This window comes from Liolophura sinensis, chromosome 2 (assembly GCF_032854445.1).
Source record: "Liolophura sinensis isolate JHLJ2023 chromosome 2, CUHK_Ljap_v2, whole genome shotgun sequence".
Classification (NCBI taxonomy): domain Eukaryota; kingdom Metazoa; phylum Mollusca; class Polyplacophora; order Chitonida; family Chitonidae; genus Liolophura; species Liolophura sinensis.
The window spans coordinates 9,104,767-9,124,778 of NC_088296.1; the positions used below are offsets into that span (position 1 = coordinate 9,104,767).

Genomic DNA, 20,012 nt, shown 5'->3' on the forward strand with positions numbered 1-20,012 from the left:
GCCAAGAGACCTGTATATACACATACATATATCCGTGGTGTCCTGTATATACACGTACATGTATCCAGGGTGTTCTGTGTATACACCTAAATGTATCCACGGTGTCCTGTAAACTGTCCATTCTTCCCACTATGCACTTGTAAATGTTCTGACATTCCCGTCTCATCATCTCATATCTCTTCACCATCCAGGAAGTTCGCGTGTTCAAATCCAGCCCTGACTTTTTTGACTGCGCCTTCGAGTAATTGTTTATCTTACCGGGTTAGAGTCGTAATTTATGTCGACACATTCTGTCATCTTCACCCTTAAACCTAGGTGAAAAAGTGGAATAAGTGAAGAGCTTTTAACTACATTTCTCTCCATATAAAACTATCTGTTTTATTTCGTTTTTTGTTTTAAAATACGACTGTAATATACATTTCTGAATATAAAATCACAGTACCTCGTCAGCTACCTCTTAAACCGCATCACCTAAAGCTGAAAAAAGAAAACCGGATTGCCCTGGATTCGAACACACGACCACACAAGTCACTGTACACATGCTCTAAATTTATAATTTATACTTCTCCACGTCAGTCTCATGTGAAATTACAAAGACTGGACAGTTGTGGGTATACTTTAAAACAAATGTGCCGTGATTTTAATTTTTCCTATCTTAACTCCGATCTTTAATCGGTGTTTTGTTTCTTTGTTTGTCTTACATCCGGTTAAAAGTACAGTATATTCAAATTATGTCGTGCCAGAAAGCAAAATTGTAATTTTCCTTCTTTCATCGCGAATTTCTCGAAATACTTTCCTTATTTACAATTACAGGTGGTACAATATGAAACACATTGAATGCATTTTCATTGCTCTCTTAAGGCATGTATTGCAGTTATATCCGCCAATTTTTTGTCTTCTTTTTAAACAGTCTATAGCTCATCCCCTCAAAAATGAAAATAGCATTATGTCCATAGGCTCAGCCGGTGCACAAATACAGCCGCCCATCTTGTATGCTATTTTCAACAGAAGAGTCGCCTTAACAAAAAACAGATAAACAACTTCAAACTACGTGAATTAGAAAGAGGGGCGTGAATAGGTTTGCGGAGAACGCCCATGTGAGAGATATGGGCTGCATCCCGTATTGTTGAGTCAAAGGACACTTGACTGTGTTCGGCTGTAAACGTCAAAGGGACGAAACTATATATATATATATATATATATATATATATATATATATATATATATATATATATATATATATATATATATATATATATATATATATATATATATATATTCTGAGTAAAAGCAAATGGTATGACCTCCTTTCTGGGAGTGTAAATGCACAATGAATGCCCCACTGTGACGACGAGACCTCTCCCACGTCTTGGCCCTTTCGAACCACGAGTCTTTCCCCACGATAATGAACAGTGGATATTTTCATTACTAAACACCGCAAATTGTATGGGTTGTTGCTATGAATGTGTAACACGATCTGCTCCTCAGCCAACACCCATTTCTTCCCCGTCCCCCCCCCCCCCCCCCAGTTATAAGACATCGTAACAATATGCAGCTCTCTCAAACTGGTTTGCCTGGCTCGTTCCCGCCTCCTACAAAATATTTCAGTGCAACTTCGCCTGTTCACATAGCTTGTACATGTATACAGGTGACTGCTAATGATAGCCTGTAGTCAAGTAGAGGGTGGACGCTGTTGTAAGTAACAGCTCTGTATTGCAGGAGGATGGCATTGTTGTTGTTGTTAGGAATGGCTGGTTGATGTTTGGGACATTGATGTGTGCCAGTCGCTCCATGGATTGAGTCAGTGGCAACGGGTGCCCCAGGAGACCTCAGCCTGCGTCGTATAAAAAAATATTATGTATTATAAAGTGAGTAGGTAACCAGCCAAAAAAATATATTTGCAGTATCACCGATAGTGTAAACTTACAGATTAAATTTGTCATCAAAAAAAGTCAGTTTAATATAAACTGAATATTTATTTATTTATTTATTTATTTATTTATTTATTTGATTGGTGTTTTACGCCGAACTCAAGAATATTTCACTTATACGACGGCGGCCAGCATTATGGTGGGTGGAAGCCGAGCAGAGCCCGGGGAAACCCACGACCATCCGCAGGTTGTTGTAAGACCTTCCCATTTACGTCCGGAGAGGAAGCCAGCATGAGCTGGGCTTGAACTCACAGCGACCGCATTGGTAAGAGATTCATGTTTTATTGCAAAGAAACAGAAAGTCGGCATTTCGATTTAAAAATTTTTATGTACTTTTTGAAGGACCAGATAACCACAAGGGAACATCCACTATACGATGGCCGCATGGTGCGTTCAAGGAGTGATTGAACCAAACGTAGCAAAATAAGCCATTTTAAATATTTCAAATATTGCGAGAACGCAATTTATATATGGTTCTTCCAGTTTTACAAACTATGCTACAAAGCGAACTAAGTGTAGTTTTTGACCTGACATGCGGCTAGGCAGCGTAAAGCCGAGATGGGTGCAGTGCCAAGGATGGCGTAGTACAAAGATCGACTCACTACATAATACTCGCCATGGTCTGTCATAACCTAATATACCTACTCTCCCCAGGTAACATCGCACTGACAGGCGGATGAAATATACACCCAGTCCATTTACCTGTTTTGTTAACCGAAGGAAAAAAAATTCAAGAATCACTTCTGTAATTTGAAACGAACCCAAAGTACGGACGTCAGTTGGTATCACCACACTTCCAATTTTGTTTTGATTAACATGCAAGCACTGTGGCAACATTGCCAGAGGCCCATTTTACACCATCCGCATCCACCAGATGCAACTGTCATATCAAAAGACATACTGCCTGCATAGATGGTTACCCTTGTAACTACGTACACACACCGCTGTACACGTATCCAGCAAAGCCGGTTTCATGTAGACAAAAAACCTGATATTATTGTGGTGTCAACTGACTTCTGTACAAATGAGGTGCTTTATACTCCAGTGTTTAACCGAAGGAGATAAAGTAAACTGACTTCTGTACAAACCGGGTGCTTTATATCCCAGTGTTTAACCGAAGGAGATACGGTGAGTGTTTTAGTTTTACTCATCATATGAAATATATAGGGTTGACAACTGGACTGGTACACTGACCAAACCGAATCTTAATTTGCATTTATAGTTTCGTTGGCTGTTACCACGTCTTCTTACCTTTTTCAAGAGTACGCGGTCAAATCTGAAGGTGAGTTTATGTAGATTGTTAGACATTTGTATGTGGAGAGAAATATCCATTTTTGTATCTGTTCTTTCCTATTGATCACTGAAGAAGCAGTTATTTATTGAAACACGTTATTTCAACACTTTTAAAAACAAGATAGAGATGATGGAGCTGACCAAATTCATCGACTGGAGACTGCCATTTTCACGTTAAGCCAAAAATATTCGATAAAAATGCCTGTAAGCTATAGGCACACAATGTTCAAATCTACGCGTTAAAATGGACATTCGAAAAGAAGCCATCAACCAGATTGGACTTTCCTGGTCAATAATCGTAAGGCCATTTCCTAAAACGACCATTTAACCTTTCAAGGTAAAGTAATAACAATATTTTTGCACAACACCCGGATATGTGTAAACAAGACTTGTGTAGCGTCGTTAATTTCGTTAGAATAGCGACCTACATATTTTGCACCTTTGAGTAAATTTTCTGCGTCTCATAGAAGATAATAAGATAAAAATATACCTAACGTTGGTTTTAAAAATCCAGGAGATCCACCGATGCGTTTCACATAATATATCACAACTTTCGGCTCTTAACCCGTAATATTGGGTGTAGAGAAACATGTATGTGTGTACGTGTGGTGTATGTATGTATATATGTATGTATCTATGCTTAGGGTCTAATGTCGTACTTAACAAATTTTTAGTCGTATCACTACGGGGGGTTAATGGGTGTGTGCACATAGACTGTGTCTCCTTGTGGCAGGGCGAGTTCATGCCGCCAAAGTGCTGCCGCCACTGGAGTATCATGGCGAAAACACCAAACATGACACTCTACCCAGTCACACACATTGACAAAATGCCAACCAGTCATGTTTCCTTGCTGTAACATCTCAGTGCTGAGTGCCAAGAAAGGCAGCAACAAGTACCACTTTTAAAGTCTTTTGTTCATACACCCGCTTCAATTTGACCCAATATTTTAACATTTTATAATACTATCATTAGAAGTTATATAAAGGTTTGGTTTGTCAGACTATCGCAAATTTTGTATCAAGTCGGTTTTACAAACACATCAGTCATTACCCTTCACAAGACTGTATTAATACCGACACATAGAATATCCAAGATAAACACTTGGATGAGAATAGACAGAACAACCGCTATTAATTAAACACAGGAACTTTTCAATTAAAAATTACACGTTAAGCGCCGAAAGTTGTGGTCTCAAATTCCGTGTGCAAATATAAATATTAAATAGAGATGACCTTTCAAACAGCATCGAGTGTGTCACGCAACACACCGTGCTGACTGGTACGTTTACCTCCCCGAGTTCATGACGGCTATTGAAAAATATACCTGTATGTGTTCAACCCATAAGCAACAGGTTTGTGGTAAGTTTCATATACTAAGTTATACTGTCCTGTTCTGTTCTCTGACTAATATCCCGTAAGAGTGGAGGATTTAAAACACAGAAAACGTTGCTGCCGGACAAAAATGACCGCGTTTCTTGTGTTAAAAAATGTATAGGATGAAGTCTAAATTAAAAAATTCGGGGAGATGTTATGCCTGACTGGTTAGCGTGCCAGCGAGGAGTAATAACCCAGGGGTCTCTCGCCAACGCGATCTCAACTCGGCCCAGCTCATTCTCGGTTAGTTAGATGTTATATCTGATCTTCCTGCAGATGGTCTTTCTCGGTTTCCTTCCCGATTTCCTCCCACGATGAATGGGATAAATTAATTTTTTTCTTGAGGACAGTATAAAAATCCAAAATATTAAATGTTTAAATAAAAAGTAGTTAATGAATTACCAATTAAAATATGAGACGGAAAATAATTTTCTGTGAAGCTATCATACCATAGTAGGCATTCTAGTGTGTGAGAGCTTGGAAATATCTGGGGGTTTAACTTTGGTGTGGCTTACTGGATTGGATTGCTCTGGGTTGTGGGCGTGGTTATCTTCCTGTGCGCGTGGTTAAATGTCTGCTGTCCATCGGTGAGTGGCGTCGTTTGCTCTACATCTCTCTCTCTTCTCTTGTTGGGCGAAAGTAGTAAGTCCAGAGGTTTCTATACGTGATCTAAATCGTTAGCGTGCTGAACATAACCTGCGATGAAAAATCATTGACTTTTTATGAAATTTATCCCTAAACATCATTTATACAATGAGCGAAACTAGACTAGAAAGTTCCAATATTTGAAATGGCTGAACCCTCACAATTAGAACTTTGAATTCAACTTAGTCTTATGCTTTCCAGGTGGGAGAAAATGACGACGACCGTCAAGTTCGCATCGATGTCGCTATTTATTCTGCTAACCCTTCCCCTGGCACGTGGTAAGAGACGGCAGATTGTTTAATCTGGAGCTTCATCTAAGTAGACCGGCCCGGATAGCACATTTGGTAGAGCGTCCGCTTTGGGACCGGTAGATCCAGGATCAATCCTTGATCGAGTCACACCTAAGACTTTAAAAGAGGAAGTTGTAACTTCCTCGCTTGGCGTTCAGCATGAAGGGGATAGTGCAACGACTGGTTGACCCGTATCAGTATAATGGCTCGGGCGGGGCGGCTTACTTGCCTTTGGTAAGTCGTCTCAGTGAAGCAGCACTAAATAAAAGAGCGGTGGAAATCCGTCCTGCAACAAGTCGGCACATTATACGTAGATGCACCCTAATGATTCCTTCGTCGTCATATGACTGAAAAAGTGTTGAGTACGACGTTAAACCCCAAGCACTCACTCACTCACTCATCTAAGTAGCAGTGTCTTTATTGTATATATGTGTGTTATTGTAAAAGGACAGTTTTGATGTGATTTTATAATAAGAAAGAAACGTCATACTGAGGGCGTTAGATATAACGTCTTGAGTTGCTACATTATGTATTTGTTTGCCAATAACCCTATACACTCAAAAGATTAATCTGATAAATTTAGCAGAAACACTGTTACCTGAGTGAGTGAGTGAGTGTGTGCTTGGGGTTTAACGTCGTACTCAACAATTTTTCAGTCATATGACGACGAAGGAATCATTAGAGTGCATGCACGTGTAATGTGCCTCCTTGTTGCAGGACGGATTTCCACCGCTCTTTTATTTAGTTCTGCATCACTGAGACGACTTACCGAAGTTACAACTTCCTCTTTTAAAGTCTTAGGTGTGACTCGACCAAGGATTGATCCTGGATCTACCGGTCCCCGAAGCGGACGCTCTACCAACTGTGCTATCCGGGCCGGTGTTACCTGAGTGATGCTAGAATGTATTCTGTCCTTGCGTCAGATTATTCTGTTACATATAACACATATATTCTGTTTATGCAACGTGACCATTGTATTAGACTAGCATGATGTTAAGTTAAATATGACACGATATAATTTTGAAATAACAAAATACATCCATGCATGACTCAGACAACAGGTTTTCTCTTAATTTCAACAGAAGAATTTTTAGTGTAACGGATACGTAATAACAGTAACATCGATACTCGAGAAGATACAATCATTGCATACTTCGATTAATTTTATGGAAGTTTCCTATTAAAAAATTTAAGAAATATATAAAGAATTATTTTACAGCATCGTACAGTTTAATCTCCACATTCTGATGTCAAGCCTTCTGTTATTGGCTGTTGGGCTGTCACAAAACATACAGTTGAAGCCAAAAGGAGATGAAAGAGCTGTTTTTTAACATGTGTGACATTCTTATTTATAACACTATTACTAGAAGAAAAATATTTACCAAGGGGTTGTCGCCAATTACCTGCTATACAAAAATGATTTTTAAGTGTCTTTTTCTCTTTAAAGAAAAATCTAATAAAGTTGTCAAGACTCCATTTACAGCTAGCTTGTCGCACTCTTTCATCCCAGCATTACGTATTTCGCTTTAGGTTTCCTACATTTTTCAGTGAAGACGTTGTTGTCTCTCGCAAACCAACAGGTCCGGCCTTTCTGTTCTGCACATATACACAACTCATTTGTTAGCGGGTAGTGGACTACAGTGCGATTGTTCAACGGTCGACGACAACGCTTGGTTTTTATTGGCCCGAGAACTATTGTGTTAGTGCTGGTATTGAGAGAAATTTTTAAAAAGTCTCATGCTTCCTTACTCTATATGCTGTACGTCTTTATTTCGTATTCCTGCATAAACCAGGATTCTGTTGGAGGACTAAGCATCCCTCAGCCTGGCCCCTTTGCATTAAATGTGATGATAACACAACATCTTGAGTAATTCTGGACCAGTGACGTCTAATAAATTGAAATTAACATCACTGCAAGTTTTTACTTAATTCTGCGTGAAACGTGAGGTTGAATTAAAGGAGAAGAAGTTTTAAATATCAAACAAATACCACTGACAAAAGTGTGCATTTCCTTGCAGGTGCATGCCATCTAAAAATTCTAACATGTACCTCAAGCTGAAAAATTATAAACAATGTCAGCGCCAAAATCCACTGTGGGCGACTCCATTTTGTTTAAGAACAAGTCCTGAAGTCTTCTGTGTTAGGAGGAGAATTGCCGTCAGATACAGTTTGTACATTTCCGGTAGAACTCTATTTGCCAGAAGGTAGCGAAGAGTACAGTTCGTTTTCGGCTTGACGATCGGGAAACCGGAATGTTGGGCGTATGTTCCGAGTTTAAACGAACAAGCCGGCAGTTTTAACAGCTCTCATTGGCTGAGATGTAACACAGACCCAGCATAAATTACATTGTTAAAGTGGAGCAGGCGATGGACTTAGCGATTTATGCCAGCTTTGCCGTTTTGAGGCTTCACGTGTACGGCTTGGAAAAATCGCAAAATTATGTAGCAGGCAGGCAGCAGATAGGAAAAAATGTGCTCTCATCAGCCTATACTTTTTCTTCACATTTAACGTGTAATTTGCCACTATTTATGCATTTTCATGAACAGTTAAAATAAAACCCTGACTGAGGTAAATTGATAAGAGTCCGCATGTTACGTGTGACAGTTCGTCAGCTGTAACTCTTTCATCGCTGCTCTCTATGGTGTGCGTCATGGTTTTATACTAACTGTTTATTCTAACATGTAAGTGCTAATTTACTGCCCCCCCCCCCCCCCCCACTAAAACAGAATTTGATAAAAGAAATGCATTGTTGTTAATTGCAATTTATTAGGCGTCACTGGTCCAGAAGGACTAAGAAAATACCTCGGTGTCGTCAAATTCAATATACAGTCACAGTAAAACAAGGCAAGTGTGCCGGGTCTCCGCGATACTGGTATGCATGATTCGGAATATGGTGTCCAGCGCTGTTCATTTTCCTATACCTGCCCGTATTGTCGTTGAGCTCAGCACTTGCTAGCCACTGCTGTATGCGCTTGAAGTGCCCGGATGGTGTGTGATCTCGGTTGCACGAGTGCATAGTGTCTATTATATTGTCGAAAATATCCGTCCGCTTCGGGAGCGGTAGATCCAGGATAAATCCTGGGTCGAGTGTTTGAAAGACTTTAAAAGAGGAAGTTGTAACTTCCTCGCTTAGTGTTCAGCATGGAGGTTATAGCGCAACGACTGGTTCACCCATATCAGTATAATGGCTCGGGCGGAGCGGCTTACTTGCCTTCGGTGAGTCGTCTCAGTGAAGCAGCACTAGACAAAAGAACGGTGCCAATTTGTCCTGCAACAAGGAGGTACATTACATACATATGACTGAAAAATTGTTGAGCGGCGTTAAACCCCAAGCACTCAATTACTCAAAAGTATGCCTGCTGGGATGTAAGCGTATACATCTACTGGAGTTTAGTCGAAGTTTTATCGTTTCTCATTTGATCTTTACACAACTCTAGCCTTGGCGTTGCATGGGAATGCTAGAATGAACTGATATAATGCTTCAAAAGTCATATATTTGAAAACTTGTCTTTAAGAAATGAATTACTTTTCCAGTGGAATCAACAACTACAGCAGTCGAGGAATCAACCACAACTACAACTGCGGACCTAACAACTACAACAACAGTGCTACCAACTACAGCAGCCTACCTATCAACTACGGCAGCGGAACCAACAACGACCCCACCGCAGGCACCAACAACGACCACACTGGAAGCACTAACGACGACCCCGCCGGAGGGGACTGTAAAGAGGGCTCCAACAACGACCCCAGGGCAGGCACTAACAACGACTCCAACGGAGCCACCACCAACGACCCCAACAGAGGCACCAACAACGACCCCAACGGAGAGGACTGTGGAGCGGGCTCCAACACCTGCATCACGGACTCAAACAACTATCAACAGTCCATTGTATACTACAGTCACTAGAGGTAGGCCGCACAGTCTAGAACATTGTCGATGAAAATTTTTTTGTGATTATGTTTGTTGCTTTATTCATGTTTCATGCTATATTTTGTTATCAGGGGGCCTATAGGGTATAGTGGTGAGCGTGCTAGTACAGCTCAATAGCACAAGGCCCTCTCGCCAAGTTTGTTGCCGTGAGTTAAAGTCCAGCTCAATCTGGCTTCTTCTCAGGTCGTTTGTGGGAAGGTCTTTCAGCAACCTGCGGATGGTTACGGGTTTCCCCTGTGGTCTACCTGGTTTCCTACCACCATAATGATGACCACCGTCGTACAATAATATATATATATATATATATATATATATATATATATATATATATATATATATATATATATATATATATATATATCATGACAAATCATTTTCGCTCACAATAACATATATATATATATATATATATATATATATATATATATATATATATATATATATATATATATATATATGTCATGGTGTGTTTAAGTAAAATGTCTGCAGAAGGTTACTCTTTTTGAAGAAAGAAACAGGACAATTTAAGCAAGCCAGTTTTACAGCTGGCTGCTGGAAAGTAACGTAACAGCGAGATGAGCTGTTACCTGTATTATCCAAGCTCCTGTCTTTTAAAACTACGGTTTGAGTTTAATAGATACCTATCAAAATGCAATAGATTATTAAAACTCTAATCTTGACTGGTTTTTACTATATAAGCGGCATACCTAAAGTAATATAAAATGGTACGCCATAGCATTTATCACATGAATAATTTAATATTAACCTCAGTTCCTAAAAAATATATTTATTGGTACCAGAAAAATGGCAGCCCATAAAACGAGTTTAAAATTGAGGTAAATATAGCAAAATAACAAAGAATGTGTAACGAATATTCAATAGCATAAGGTGAAGCACGGGAAAATATGACAGAAGACGTTGGATTTTGAAAATTCTTTGAGGGAAACTATCTTACATGTGTTAACAAAATATTATAACTCGAGGAAATGCGTAAAATACTGTAAAGTATGAGGTAAAAGAAAACCATGAACAGCGCTCATTTTCAAATAAAACCAAGCTACTTATACATGAATAAACTAAATGCATTTACAAAACAATCGTCGGAAACAAACGGAATTTTCGCGCACACCCGGCTTATTCTGCGTTAAGGATAGACTGACAAACTGGATCACCTCTGGAAGCGTTTTAAGGTAAGAATATGTATACACTTTAGAGTCTGCTAGCAGCCTGCGGATGGTCGTGGGTTTCACCCAAGCTCTGCGCGTTTTCCTCGAGCCATATTGCTGGTCGACGTTGTATAAGTGAAGTATTCTTGAATACGGCGTAAAACACCAATCAAATAAGTAAATTAAGCACTCAATTGAAATTGCACTGTGGGTTGTTTGATTCCGTTTATTCAGGATGCTCATCAATTCGCTTGAATCAACATACATTTAAACCCATGAGATGGAGTCTATTGCAAGCAAGAGATCCGAAGTTTATTGCCCTTTGGGGTCATATCTGAAGTTTTAAAATTGGTATTTCCTAGGTTTGCAAACCAGTATAATGTGATGGACCATTTGCTGGGCGGATCAATTTTCAATTGATTGTGTTATTTATTAGTTTTACTGCAGTTTAACCCAGAAGGAAAATTTACAGTGCACAATGCACTGTGACGGTCCAATATACAGTGTGTCGAAAACTGATGTGCCCGATGGAAACTGGCGTTAAAAACCCCGAACAACCCAGCCAACGAGATGGGAGTTAGAACCTACAACCCATCGATGGAAAGATTTAGTACAACGTTTTAGATGACAAAGCCTGCAATCGTCATGTTCACGTAGGCAGGTAAGGTGTCATTGTTGGCATTGCAGGTCGGAGGAATTCAAATCCAACTTCAGCATGCTTGCCCGTGTCTCTGTTTGAAGAGCAAGTACATTAAGTGGATTTGTTTACACTTTGTAAGGTAGTTGGATTTATATAGGGCTCTGACTTCCTCCACTATTAGAAAAAATAATTTTTCAGAATAACTTTAACTGTTTCCCTTAAGAACCCTGGGAAAGCATTTCTCAGAACAAATTTTACATCAAGCAGAGGGCACATGATAAATTTTTGATAGTAAACTGATAGTAGATATCTGTACACTAACGACCACGTCCATATCGTACATGTGTTTTTTATTGTATCACGACTGTAAACCCCTATATGTGTTGATTGGAATGCCGACAATACCATGTACCCGTAGTTGTCATCGCATATATGTATTTATTTAAAATCCCTTGGGGAAAAGAATGATAGTTATAGTAAAGTTAACGGATGGTGAGAATAGTAAATAAATATTAAATCTTAACACAAACACGCAAAGTGCGGAGTATAACATAGGATAAATTTATAGCTTACCACTCCGTGTTGTCAGCGTGGTCTGAAAAGCCTGGACAAGTCAAGATAAAAATCAACGTTTGTAACCTCGGAATCTAAAGTCTTGTCAAGGATGTCAGAGTCATAAATTGGAACTCTCACGTCGTCCACTATGTTTTCAAATCAGTGTGGCAGTATATTTTTATCTGTGCAGCAAACATATATCTCGAAAATGACATCGGTTTGCTACGAATTCTCAGATTATTTAGCCCACCTAGACATAGGTTTGCCATTTTTGGTGTCGATCTAGCCGCACAAGTCGGCCGGCTATAACAGGTTAAGACAGTAAATCTATTGTCTTTGGTGGATTTAAAGTCATTATTACGTATCTCCGAAGCCCTCCCGATAACATACTGTTAAAACAGGTATTAATCTTCATAATTGGTGCTGGTTTCTTCTCCGGTCGTACGTGGGAGGTCTTACAGCAACCTGCGGATTGTTGTGGGTTTCCCCAGGGCTGCGTCCGTTTTCCTCCTACCATAACGCTGCCCGCCGTCGTATAAGTGAAATATTCTTGAGTACTTCATAAAACACGAAATCAAATACATAAATAAATAAATAAATATTGCCAGTAGCTAAATCTGGACACTAACCCTTTAATAGTACCAAGAAAGCCATCATGAGAGACCAACAGTAGCCTGTCCAAACCAATTTTCACCGCTCAGTTTCGGGGAACAATGTTTGTCTTTTTTTTTTTGCTGCCGCCGTTGAAACATCACGCCGAAGAAACCAGACATGACACCCCACCCAGTGACGTAAAACTGACACCGACCCACTCAGTGCCGTTTCTTTGCTCTAACCTCTCAGTGTTCAACGGAAGCAATAACAAGTGCTGTTTTTAAGTCATCATTGCAACCTGATCGGGTTTGTTCCAGGGCCTTCCGATTTCGATTGAGAGCAATGACATTAACCCATCTGATCACTGTTTGTTCAAACTGTAGTTCCTATATTAAAATTGAATTATACACACGTATATAAAGAACAGGAAATCGTGACACAGTCATCAGGATGTATACACTTTATGTTTGAGATCATAAACCTTTGAAATTCACCGTTAAGTGAGACTTTAGAAAGAACCATCTACCCCAGTGTGCCCTAACAATATTAATGTACAATTTCCTTAATTAATTTAAATCAAACCTTATTAAATTATTGTAAACATATAATTTCATCGCAAGCATTACATTTCGTCACTGCCATTCCTCCAAAACGTCCGACCTGTCGACTTTACGTCGCTTCCGGTATAGTCATCCTTCCACAGGTTTGGGACTGAAAACAAAACCAGTGATTCTGATTGATTCATTGATTTATTGATTTGGGGTTCAAAGTTGCGAAAAACATTAAAAGTTCAGGTGAAATAGTGCAAAAAGGGACTTGTAAACGTGGTTGTCAATATTTTTCCGATTGTTCTTTAAAGAGACAAAGACACTTGAAGATAATGTTTGTATGGTGGATACTTGGGACCACCTTTTGGTATTTACACTATCTGTGTAATAATGTGATAAATGAGGACATTTGCACTCGAATTTGGTCTTTTCAACGAAAAGATGTGTTCAGCCTGGATTTTGACTATATTTATGTCCTTTATAATTAAATAAATATTATCATAATATAGATCACGTGTTTATGCATGGATATAAACAACAGATTAACATTCAATAAATTTATTAGACATGAATCGCATCCTTATTTAGAAAATTATTATGCAATAACGATAAATATTATCGTTAGGTAGTCCCGGACTTTTATGTTTTCGTCTACTTTATAGATGTAATCTTCAGAATTTATCTCTTTTTTTAAGGTGGTCAGGTGTATGAGTAGAAGAATCCAGCGTGCCTCACTCACTCACTCACTTACTTACTCACTCACTCACTCACTCACTCACTCACTTACTCACTCACTCACTCACTCACTCACTCACTCACTCACTCACTCACTCACTTACTCACTCACTCACTCACTCACTCACTCACTCACTCACTCACTCACTCACTCACTCACTCACTCACTCACTTAATCACTCACTCACTCACACCCTCACTTACTCACATAAGTCACAGGAATCAAAACAAAAACACAAACCTAAGATGGCAACAAATAGAAAACAGGGCAGAGACCGTGAGAAACTCAAACGCATTCCTTGATTGCTGAGACGGCCTCCGTGGCTCAGTTGGTTAGTACGCTAGCGCAGCGTGATGACCTAGCTGTCTCTCACCAATGCGGTCGCTGTGAGTTCAAGTCCAGCTCATGCTGGCTCCCTCGCAGGTTGCTGAAAGACCTTCCCACGTACGGCCGTGGGTTTCCCCGGGATCTGTCCGGCTTTCACCCACCAGAATGCTGTCCGCCGTCGTATAAGTGAAATATTCTTGAGTACGGCGTAAAACACCAATCAAATAAATAAATAAATAAATTGATTGCTGAGGGAGCCTTGCATATAAGTGAGTCCTTGGGGTTTAACATGTAATGTGCTTTCTTGTTGTAGGACGAATATCCACCGCTCTTTTGTCTTGTGCTGCTTTACCGAAAACATACCGAAAACAAGTAAGCCACCCCACCAGAGCCATAATACAGATACGGGTCAACCAGTCGTGGAACCAGTCATGTATATCTCCCTAATGCTGATCGCCATGCAAGGAAGTTACAACTGCCTCTTTTAAGGGAATAGGTGTGACCCGACGCAGAATTTACCCTGGATCTAACGCCCCCGAAGCGGACGCTCTACTAACTGAGCCCTCGAGGCCGGTTCCCTCACATATGAACAGAGAGGAAGCCAACCTGAGTTGGGGTATAACTCACAGCGACCGCATTTGTGAGATGCTCCTTGACCACTCGGCTAGAGTGGCTTACATTTTCACAGGGTATGCAACAAAGAATGAACATTTTTTTAATGCTGATCAACGCCGCACGTGTCTGTTGATTATAGATGACGGAAACTCGGTAGCACCAAGACAACATGTTGAGCTTCGCCAGGTACCCATACATTGAGCTCAAAATCCGGAGAATGGGACTTGGATAAGACTGACAGGTTGGTTTGTAATTTGCAGCTCAACCAACCTGATATGGTTTAACAGACACAATGTACGCATTCATATATGCATATTCCCCGTCCGGATCACAAGCTGTAATGATATATACTCTTCACAACAAAACTAAATGTGAAGACATTTATATGAATTAAAGACCAGTGACGTCTAATGGATTGCAGGTAGCTTCACTGCGTTCCTTTGACACGATATAATAAGTACGCCAAACTGTGCCAGGGGGCAAGATACTATATCAGTCCAACATTTAGATGTACAGTTAAATAAAACATTAGGTAAATGCTACAAAACTGGCAGAATTCCACCGGTTACGTGTAACCATTTTGCAGCGGTATACTTAAAATTTAATCTGTTAATTTTAACAAAAAGTCATTTTCAAAATTACACTGGAATGTATTCTGTTGTTATAACATACTATTCTGTCACATACAACATAATATCGTGTTAGTCTGATAGAATCTTCGTCATGTATTAATAGAATATGTGTGTTATATTTAACAGAACAATCTGGCCGGGACCACATTCTCACATTCACTCAGGCAACAGCTTTTCTGTTAATATGAACAGATTAATTTTTTGAGTGTATCGGAGTATTGTCTCTGCTCATGTTCACTCCCTGTACCGTAGTCTTTCATACTTCTACATTTACACGAAGTATACGAAAGGAGAAAGCTGAGACGCTTTTGCGACTTTTAAAAAACTGGCTTATGTAACTGCAATGTAGGCCTACATTATTGACTGTAAATTTACAGTCAGACGAGAGCGGTTTATGCACAGGGAATTACAATGCAGCCCAAACTGCTGTCTTCCGTATGCTGCCAGCTTCTATATTGTAGTAATACGTACACACAGTATAGCTGGTAAGTGAGAGTGCCAGTTCCGTCCTGGGCGAGGATACAGCGACAAACTTCGTTATTTATGGCATCATACCTCGTCTCCCAGGGGTCGATACGACCTATGTTAGCATGAGTACAGAACTCTGCAAAGAGAAATGGCAATGAAAAAGTTTTGATTTGATTTGATATTTTTAACGCCATCCAGAAACACCTTTCTTCCGATCGTGTCTGATCATGGCAAGGTGTGTCAGCAACCTGAACGTTATCGTGAATTTCCCCCGTGATCTCTCATATTTCCTCCCACAAAAATGCTGGCATCTATCGTATAAGTGAAATATTCTTGAGCACAAACCCTCATTTAATGAATAAATAATAAATAATTCACTTATTAAGATCTCAGTAAGTATTATGGATGGATGGAAATCGGAGTGAACCAGCGACCTTTGACAAGAAACTGACGAACTTTCTCACAGACGTGAATATATCCACAATAAACTTAACTGGAAGATAAGTGGACAGCACCGAATGTTAGACTGTGCAAACGGTAACACAAGCGTCCTAGATATTTTCGATTTTTTGTCACCACCGGTAGTGAAAGTCGGAGAGTTAACTATGACGAAGAAGGATTAACATTGGCTTACTTAGCAGACTAAGCATCCCCGAGGTCTGGTCCCTTTGCACTGTTTTAATGTTATTGTGTGTTAAATGTGATTACTATAGGGCGCTTTGAGTCATTCTACACCAGTGACGTCTAAGAAATTGCAGATAACATCACTACATCCTTTTTACCTAATCCTGCTTAATCAGCCGTGCTGGAGGATAGGGGTGGAGGTGGTGTGGGGGTGGGTTGGGGGGCTGGAGGTTGCATGTAATTTGCCACGATTTATGCATTTACATTAAACGTCAAAATAAAACCCTGACTGAAGTAAATTGACAAGACTGTCAATTGGCCAGCTATCACATAATTATATTACATCCAATTTCTGTGTTAATGAATGAGTGAATGCATGGTTTAGTTTTGATGCTAATTTGGAAATATTTCAGTCATCTCCTTGCTTTGAGAACATGCTAGATCCAGGAAACAGCTATGACCTTTGACGTAAGAATTATTACATCCAAGGCCGTTTCGGTGGCATAGTGGTTAGAGCGCATTCCTCGAGGTGGGGAAATCAGGTATCAAACCTGGATCGGGTTATGTCAAGGACTTTAAAATGGTATTACTTGTCGTCTCGCTTGGCGTTCAGCACTGAGAGGTTAGAACAAGAAAACAAGGCTGGTTGGCCGGTGTTAGTGTAATATGACTAGGTGGGGTGTTATGTCTGGTGTCTTGGGCATGTGTAATGTGACTAGGTGGGGTGTCATGTATGGTGTCTTGGACATGATACTTCCATGGCGGCAGTTCTCTGGCGGCATGCACTCGCCGTGCCACAAGAAAAACAATATGAGTACACACACCGAATGGCTCCTTGACATCATATGATTGAAGACTGAAAACTCTAAGCATATATATACACATATCACATCCTATATCAAAACAAAGAGAAAACAAACTGGCAAGTAATTATAAACCATTTTAAATACATTTATTTATTTTATTGGATTGGTGTTTTACACTGTACTCAAGAATCATTTTAAACGTAGTTAATACATTTCATTCTTAGATGCTTAAAACAATCTTTAAATATTAAACGACATTAATTAGCAACACTAGGAACAGACTCAGCGAATATATCCTCATTTCAAACACCGCTATGCTTATATATCAACGACAAACGTCTATTCAGTTCATTGGGTTTATATAGGAGCTATGTATGTCAGTTACCTGTCACTACAAGCTTGCAAACACGGCTAAGGTCCTGTTTTTTTTTGTTTCGCCCCTTGTTCCCACGGAGAATTTACACATGTCTGTGCCATAGCTGACCTAGCAAGGTAACTATACCCAACTCTGCCCAGTTAGTGTTGAGGATTACATTTCAGGCAGAAAAGTGGGTCACGTCAAAAAAATAACTGAATGCCAACGTATAGGAGCAAACAGAGATTGACACACTTTATTTTTCTTTATTCACTTAACTGTTTATCGTCATATTCAAGGCAGTTTTCACCTATAATATGACACACAGCTTTACTAGTTTATTTTTACAGATCGTCGTTTAATGCACAAACTCAAGAATTTCTCACTTGTACGATGACGGTCACTTTTGTGGCTGAAGGAAACAGTATCACCCGAGCGAAAACCATCGTCCACTGGTAAATTACTGACAAACACTCCCGCGTGAGACATTCAAATATGCACACCGTATTGATAATGGACAACATGTGGTCTTCAACCAAGGTTTGACTGCGCCAAGGGCAGCACAAGGATCGTTTACCGCTTAATATCACCATGGCGACACGAGTGGTGAGTGTCCGGAAATCTAGATTATCCCTGTTCAGGGATGGGCTTTAATCCAATCCTGGATACATTTTGAGGGATTGATTTCCTGATTAAAACTTTGTGTCATAAATTTTAAAGCTTCTCCAAGCCCCAGTGTCACCAGAGCCACCACTGCCTACGGCCCGTGGGATTCGTCACGATATTTTCGCCAAGATTCATCACAGCAGATTGATCCCAAGTGAAGACCACAAAATGACGCCGTGTAATGTACAAGAAATTCATTTGCGGCCATGGGCCAAAACCCATTATCTACAGGCTTACTGCATCGGTGGGTCAGCACGTAGTAGATCGTTTCAGAACGGTCTATTTGTACGTGGGGGCTTAAGGTATGAATTGTACTAACCTGGAGGGCACCCCTTATGTTCAAAGAAATTGGGTCAGAGGTGTTTCTTAGTGACAGTAGGTGAAACCTGAAGATAGGCGCAATTGTGAGGCTGACAGTTATCCAAGAATATCATTGCGTGGTTTTGTGTTTGAGCATGGTGTTAAGCAGAAACCACGTATTTATTTACTGATTGTAGCTTAAGCCATACTCCCGAATATATTTGTTGTCAGTTTTGTTCGTGGAGAAATTCGAGGTGGCTGTGTTGCCGGGAAGGAGGGGGAGAGATTGCGGAGGGAGAATTGAGGAGGGAAGAATTTGCATTTTGGCAATATACAGGCAAACTTCGATTCATCAACCACAGTCTGGCGGTGTAGACGGTGACTGGGGTTAATCGCTGCTTCCCGTCGGCCCAGGCGAGCGACTCTGGTGTTTTCACTGAAAAATTCCCTCGGCAATAACCAGGAAAGTGAAACTAATTCTATCATGCTTCAATCATCCCTTGTGAACGTATTGCCGGACGAGAGCGTCGGAGGAGACAGTTACTAGAGCCGGCGACAGTTAGTAGATCGCCGACTCTATAAACACCGAGCATTACCTGTCCAAAACTGGGTTGAACTGATTCCCTTTGTCAGTTCTATTTTGAAACTTTAAGTCTTATTATAATGTCTTATGCCTGGTTCTCATATACTCCGTTAGTAAATAAATACATCATTTAATTACAGCGCTTAACTGTAACTTTGATAAACGCTTCGATCTCTGATTATAAGCAAATGTTTTAAAAATATTTATTGACGGGTTTTTAATTCCTTGTAATCAGAGCATTTGATGATAAATATCACGATGACGGTGGATTCTTCCAGCTACAAACGTGGCCGCCATTATCTGGGAAATAAAATTCGGCACTTCGAAGACGTAAAATTTAATAATCCAAAAATTAAACGAGCAAAAAAATAAAGAGTTGAGTATTTAAATACTTAAACAGTCTAAAAGATCAGACAACTTATATTTATTAGTTTAAAGCATACAACATACCTTCTCCAGGCGTTGTATCCTGCGAGATGCAAACGTGGTGGGACACAAGAAAAACCACTGCAAATACGAAGCTATAAAAATAGAAGGCCATCTTTAACATACACGACAGGTCTCTTCGGGTGATCTTTGCAGGTCATTCCACCGGCGCATGCGTGGCGAAGAACAGTGCAGCCACGCCAGTTGACCACTCGAAAAACTTACATAAATTCATATGTTATGGCTTCAAGCCGCTACTTAGTTCACTGCACCGTTGCTCTAAGATGCATGTACTGCACGCAAACGCAAATCGTCGTACATTAACAGGCGCCACTCTCTGGCGATATTCATTTGATTGATTTCTCCGCCAGATGTCGCTCCTTGTCAGCGCCACCTGTTTCTTTTGCAGCAGCTTTACCATGGGTTGGGCTGATTTCTATAGCTCACGGAAATAAAGTGACGGAGCATTTATTAGTGCGGGGGAGAAAGAGGCAAAACTTTGTAC

The 20,012-nt window shown here is 40.1% G+C and overlaps 2 long non-coding RNA genes across 2 annotated transcripts; one reads left to right on the plus strand and one right to left on the minus strand.

The window, feature by feature from the left end:
- Positions 1 to 2,981: 2,981 nt before the first annotated feature.
- On the plus strand, positions 2,982 to 9,743 carry LOC135463182 (uncharacterized). The gene is made up of 3 exons (XR_010443534.1): positions 2,982 to 3,059; positions 5,444 to 5,520; positions 9,067 to 9,743. It is a non-coding gene; the product is annotated as an uncharacterized LOC135463182 (long non-coding RNA).
- A 1,593-nt stretch (positions 9,744 to 11,336) lies between these two features.
- LOC135462805 (uncharacterized) lies at positions 11,337 to 19,779 on the minus strand. The gene is made up of 3 exons (XR_010443495.1): positions 19,532 to 19,779; positions 15,751 to 15,883; positions 11,337 to 13,132 (listed from the first exon to the last, which is right to left on the minus strand). It is a non-coding gene; the product is annotated as an uncharacterized LOC135462805 (long non-coding RNA).
- Between the last annotated feature and the right edge of the window lie 233 nt (positions 19,780 to 20,012).